General features: G+C 39.5%; 1 pseudogene; it reads left to right on the top strand.

The window, feature by feature from the left end:
- The first annotated feature begins 4,678 nt into the window (after positions 1 to 4,678).
- LOC103732437 lies at positions 4,679 to 5,626 on the top strand (annotated as a pseudogene).
- The last annotated feature ends 1,301 nt before the right edge of the window (positions 5,627 to 6,927 follow it).

Here is a 6,927-nt window from a genome sequence, read left to right as displayed (position 1 = left end):
TTCCTTAGCATCTGCTCTGGCCAACATTCAGTTTCATCAAGGGAGTTTTATGTATTTATGATTTTATAAAATTTTGAACTAAAATAATTTATAAATAAAATAAAATTTTGAACTATTTCATTGAAAGTCAGATGTTCTAGAAATAAGTCACAATATAATCTTTTAAACAAATGTTTGCGGTTTCCCAAGTGCTCACAGCACTTAATCTGCATGCTGTGTTTCCTGAATATGGGGCAGTGACATCATCTCACAGAGGCAGGTTGTATGTATTCTTTACAGTGTACTGATTTTGACTTAGCTTTTGTTTTTAATTTCAGTTATTTCTATTATCATGCTTTCATTTGTTCAGCTGCTTTATTTTAGATTCCATTTGAAATTTCCTTTCAAGAGAACAGTGAGATGGTTCCATGACAAGACATCTGCTTCCAAGTCTGACAACTTGAGTTCAATCCCTGGAACCCACATAATAGAAGGAGAGAACTGAGTCTTTCAAATCATTCTCTGACCTCCACACACACCCTATGGCATGCATGTCCCCACACATGTATATACACACATAGTAGATAAGTGTGATACACCTAAATTTCTTTTAAAAATTTATTCATTTACTTTTTAAGAGAGGTTCTCACTGTGTAGCCCTTGATGACCCAGAACTCACTATGTAGAACAGGCTGGACTTGAACTCACAGAGATTCACCTACCTCTACCTACTAATTGCTGGGATTAAAGATGTGCACCACCACAGCCAGCTTAAACCTTGTTTTTAATCTCACTGCTTCCCCTTGGCACAATGGACCTCTAATCTCATCCTCTCTGCAAACTTCTTACTATTCCCCTCACCAGCTTCTACATTAGAAACAAGTATAACTCTTTTTCCATTGTGGAATTTTTCATTGTATAATTATTAAGGTGTGTGTTTGTTTTTAGCCTGCTGAGAAATCAGGTATATAGTCTCTCTCTCTATTTCTCTCTCTCTCTCTCTCTCTCTCTCTCTCTCTCTCTCTCTCTCTCGTGTTTGAGGCAGGTTATCCCTGTAGCCCCAGCTGGCCTGGAACTCACTATGTAGACCAGGTTGGCCTCTAACTCAGAGATCCACCTGCTTCTGCCTCCCAAGTGCTGGGATTAAAGGTGTGTGCCACCATGCCTGGCTAACTCTATTATATTTCAGATAAAAAGACCTGGAACTTTGTTGATCCTACCTTCAGTATTGGCTTAATGATTATATTTATGACCTGCTTCTTATGACCCTGTTAGCAGAAGACAGGTGATTGTACGTGAGGTGGTTTATGTTAGAAATATGGCCAGGCATAGTGGCACACACCTTTAATCCCAGCACTCCAGAGACAGAGGTGGGCATATTTCTGTGAGTTCAAGGCCAGCCTGGTTTGCATAGTGAATTCCAAATGAGCAAGGGATGCGTAGTGAGACCCTGTCTCAAAAAATGAGGCAAATCATACGAAGAGTCTTGCCCAGTTTTTCCCAATCCTTGTCGGTATTTTGCCTCTTGGTTCTGTTGATTACTAGAAGATTGTCGAAATCACCCAGTGTAATGACTGGTCTTGTTATGCCTCCTTTTAACTTCCTACTTTGGTATTAGGTGTATTTTCATACAAAAATTGAAAGTGTGTGGCATTAAAGAAATGGTGCATTTTATATGTAGTAATTCTGTTCCCTTAAATTTGTTTGGTGCTGTGCTAAAGCTGAATTATTTCTGCATGCTTGAAATTTATAAAAACTATTTACAGCTTGAAATTAAAATTTATTTTATGTGTATGCGTGTTTTGCCTGCCTGTATGTTGTCCACCACATGCATGTAATTCCCACAGAACCCAGAAGAGGGTATTTGATCCCCTGGAACTGGAGTTACAGAAAGTTGTTAGCTGCAATATAATTGTTGGGAACCCAACCCAGGTCCTCTCCAAGAGCAGACATTGATAGTCACCACTGAGAATCTCTTCAGCCCTATTTTGAAATTTTTATTCTTCCACTTTTTATTGTGAAAATTTCTTTTTTATAAAAATGTATTTTTATTTTATGTGTATGAGTGCACTGCCTACATGGATGTAAATGCACCCATGTCATGCATTGCCTGCAGAAGTCATAAGAGGATGTCATATCCCCTGGAACTGGGGTTGTGGACAGTTGTTAGCTACCATGTAGGTTCTGGGACCGAAACTGGGTCCTCTGTAAAAGCAGCCAGTATTCTCAACCATTGAACTGTTGTGTCCAGTTCGCAAGACCCCAAAGACCACCAAGGAGCCAACCGATGCAAATACACAAGGGTTCTTTTATTGTTACAAGCTTAAGCTTGGGTCCACTCTGTCACTGACTCAGCGGATCTCAGATGTGAGAGCCCTTGATTTGGGAGACAGAGGTTTTTATAGGTTCATTTCAGCAAGTTCAACAAGTAGGGGAGTAAGGGGTCTTCAGCCTGGCAAGCATCTGATTGGTTGCAGCTCAGTGCCAAACCATAAACTGCTAGCTTCAGGAAATCTGAAAAGATAGCTGGACTTTTAGTAATTTCCTGTCCCTGGTTAATTGACTGTTGGTGGGGGAGTTCTCTATCCATTCTAAGTATTGTGGTTTTTCTTGGAACAGGGCCCAGGGCTGGGTCAGTCCTACGGAGGTTTTATTCAAGATGGAGTCAGGTCTCTCAGAACTATCTCTCCAGCCCCTTAAATTTAAATTTTTATTTATGTGCATGTGTGCTTATCTGTATGTGTATACCATGTGTGTATGAGTGCTTGATGAGGCTGAGAACGGAGTGTCGGATTCCCTGGAGATGGAATTTCAAGCAGTTGTGAGCCACTTGACATGGGTGCTGGGAACTGAACTCCAACCCTCTGTCCAAGCGTCATTGTTCTTAACTGCTGAGCTCAATAAAGTTAGTTTCATATAAAAATTTGAAAATATAAATTATGACTTCTTCATAGTATGGCTTGTGGTCACACAGGCTGTTGACTCCAGCTATGTTTTCCCTGCTCAAAATCTGGCTCTTGTTCCAATGTGAACTTTAGGACTGTTTATTTCTACCTGTTCAAAACTAGTAATCTTGGTTGTAGTTACATTGCATCACTAGACAATGTTCAGATGTGTTTTCCTTGCATACTGATCATACTTCCAATATCATGTTGACCAGAAGGGACAAGAGTAAGCCTGGTTTCCCTCCCTTGTTAAAAATATACCTTTTCACTCATTACTACTGAGCATGATGTTTGGTGTGTGTGTGTGTGCGTGTGTGTGATATGGATTTTATGATGCTGTGATACATTCCTTCATAGTGTTTTGTTAGCTTCTAAAGATTTGTGTGTATATGATCTGCACATACATTTGTGTGTTCATGTTTGTGTATGTGAGCACAGGAGAAATTTTACAGCTCAGAGGAAGCCTAAGGTGTGGACCCTCACCTTCCACCTTGTTGGAGTCAGGGTCTCCTGGTTGTTTCAGCTTATGGACTTGTCCTCTGCCTGGCAAGCTAGACATGCAAGCAGTGGATGGATGCCTTCTTCTCAAGCTGGGATTCACCCACTTGCTCTGCTCACCACAAACAATCTTTCCCTAGGAGGGAGGGGCAATCATGCCTTCCATCTGACCAGCTGGCCTGAGTGGTACGTGGGGGAGGGACTAAGGATATGGACAGGGGAAGATGGGGGGTGGTCTTTGCCCTCTTGGGCAGCTGCCAGGAGGTCACATGTTCCTTCCCACCATGCAGAGGGGAGTCCACCCATGGGTACACTTCTGTAACCCCTCACCCATTGATCTGTATGGAATTCTGATAAACTCTTAGACTCCCCAAACTGTATTTTGAAGAAATTACACCTTTTTGAGATAAGGACGGTGGGAGTAGGGGGCGCCTCCCAGAAGTAATTTTAGCAAAGACAAGCTTCCTGTGATTTTCTTTTCTCTACCTCCCATAATGCAAGGTTTTCTTTCTATGTGGGTTCTGTGAAGTTGAACTCAGATCCTGATGCTTGTACAAGAGTACTTATTTTGCCATCTCCCTTCTCCATTTGAGTGGGAAATGTCTTATGAAATTTTAAAATCCCAATTAAAAATAACAATAACGAAAGACGTTAAATTCTGCCAAATGACACTCCTATAATTGTTCATTGATCCATAATTTTTAATTGATTTCATATTTTGTTAATGTGGCATATTCCATTTAGAGATTTATTTTTATCAATCTATCCCAGAATCTTGGGGATAAAGAACACAATTTATCATAGTGATCAGAGTGTGGGGCAGTTCACAAGACTGTCACTTTGGATTACAACACACCACTCTCTCCTGCCTCCCAGCCAACGTGGCATTTGGGAGATGCTCGACTATATAGAAAGTGGAGGGTTAAGTGAAGGCAAAACTCTGTAATACAACTTCTCTTAGGTCATCATCCATAATCAAGTGGGGGTTTTGCAACAATCAAGTGTGACAGTAGTTATCTTTACTAAGGATCTCAAGAACCCCTGCAGTTGAAAATTTCATTGCTCCTGTATCTATGGTCCTGAAACAGCAGTTGAAGATTTCATTGCTCCTGTATCTTTCTAAAATATCCACCAGTGTATTCTTCCACATATGCTGCTTTAAAATTGGTCATTTTAATAGTATCAATTTATTTTCACTGCAGGAGTGACAAACCTAACAATATATAAACCAATTCAGGATGAGGTGAGCCAAGAGCATGCTTTCCAGTGACACCATCTTGGGAATTTTCCTCATATCTCAGTTTAGTGTTGGCATCCTAGGGAGCTCATCTCTCTTCATGTTGTATGTGAACATCTTCTTAGCTCATCCTCAATATAAGAAGCCCATAGATTCCATTTTCATGTACCTGGTGATGGTCAATACATTGACAGTTATATTCACATTGATATCAGATATAATTTCATTCTTTGGAATAAGTTTTCCTGGATGATGCTGGTTGTAAGGCAATTTTGTATATATTCAGGGTCACCTGGGGTCAATCCATCTGCACTACTTGCACTCTGAGCACATTTCAAGCCATCACCATCACTCCCAGCAATTCTAAGTGGGTGTGGCTTAAACCTAAACACTCTACTTGAACTCTTCCCTCCTTCTTGTTTTCCTGGGTCATCAACTTGATCGTCTATGTGCATGTTATTGAGACTGTGGTGGCCAAAACTAATTACACTCACGCGGGTCATGGATATTTTCATGCTTACTGTGAGGCCACATAATTTAGGAACATCAATCCAGGATTCTTTTTGAGTGTCATGCTGATTCGAGATCTTTTCTTTGTGGTCCTCATGATGTGGGCCAGCCTCTACATGATGATTCTCCTCTACAGACACCGTAAAAGAGCCCAGCATCTCCACAGCCCAAGTCTCTCCTCCCAGTCATCTCCTGAACGCAAAGCCACCTACAGTATCCTGTTGCTGGTAAGCTGTTTTGTCTTCTTTTATTGGGTAAAAGACTTTGTCACCTTATATGGATTTTATAAACCTGAGAAAATTCCAACATTAGGGAGAATTAATGAATCTTATCAACACGTTACCCCACCATTTGTCCATTTTTATTAATGAAGAGTAATAAAATTATTTCACAGTTTACTTCTTCCCACTTAGTACTGAGAATTACCTGTTTCAAAGAACATTCACTATCTGACTGAAATCCACACTTTCTCATCAATAGAAAGTATATGTAATGATTTATATGGCCAAAAGAAAGTTATGCATCACTTGAAAACCTTATATAGCCCCAGTGAGAATTTAAACATGCGGTGCATTTTAAAAGTTCAGATTCTTTGAGGTTTGGTGTGATGGCACAGACAATTAATCCCAGTCCGCAGGAAGCAGAGGCAGGTAAATCTCTTTGAGTTCAAGACCAGCCAATAAGGCCCTGTTTAACAAAATTTCCAAAGATTTAGTTTTCACATGAATAGAAGCCCACCCATATCAGTTTAATGATTTTCATATTTACTAGGTATTTAAATTATGATATTTTGGGCAAAAGCATATGATATATAACATATATCCTTTATTATATTTCTTAATTTAATATTCTATGGTATTAGAAAATTTGAAATACTTGGAGAGATAGCAGAGTGGTTAAGAGAGCTTTCTGCTCTTCCAGAGGATGTGAGTTTGGTTCCCAAAACCTATGTTGGGTTGCTCACAATTATCTATAACACTAGCTCCAGGGAATCCAGCACCCTCTTCTGAGCTCCCCAAGCACTGCAATTATCTGCATATACCTACACACATACACACAAGTATTAAAAATAAACATTAAAATAAAATATTTTAAAAAAGAAAATTTAGAATATTTTGGAGGTTGGATTATAGTTCTCTAAAATTATCCAAGGGGTGAATGTTTATTATCTCTTCAACAACTAAACTTATTTTAAATATTACCTACCTTAAACATTACTCATTATGTTAAGTATTAAAGGTATATTAGTGTTCTAACCTATAAAACATAACCAATGTGATGATGAATAATGTGAACTACATAGTAAAAACATGTATATAATAAAAGTACATACATATGAAAAGTGCTGCAAAACAGAGCTGATTTGAACAAGGTTGGAAGATTTGCTCTGTACCCTACAGTGGAATGCAGTAGTGGGTCTCCTCTTGTCTTCCTAAGTGAAACCTCATCAATACCTGTAGTCACGTAATGCTGTTGTGTAACTGTTTCCTTCGCGTTGGACATGACCACTGCCATCTTGCCTCAGAGCATCTGTGATCACACACAGAAGACCTTCATGAGATCACCCTATTGGCATTCTCTTGGAGGAAGGAGGAAGGTTTATAACATTCTCAAGGGTCACTAGCCTGCCCAAGACGCTCCTCCATATGATTTTGAAATGATGTTCTGTACTCATTCTGTTTCTGCTGTTGTGAGAAAATATCCTGACAAAAGCAACTTAGGGAATGAAGGGTTTATTTTGCCTCAGCATTCTAGAAA

The sequence above is a fragment of the Nannospalax galili genome, unplaced genomic scaffold, assembly GCF_000622305.1.
Source record: "Nannospalax galili isolate Female #2095 unplaced genomic scaffold, S.galili_v1.0 scaffold835, whole genome shotgun sequence".
NCBI lineage: Eukaryota > Metazoa > Chordata > Mammalia > Rodentia > Spalacidae > Nannospalax > Nannospalax galili.
This window is presented reverse-complemented; position numbering and strand designations above follow the sequence as displayed.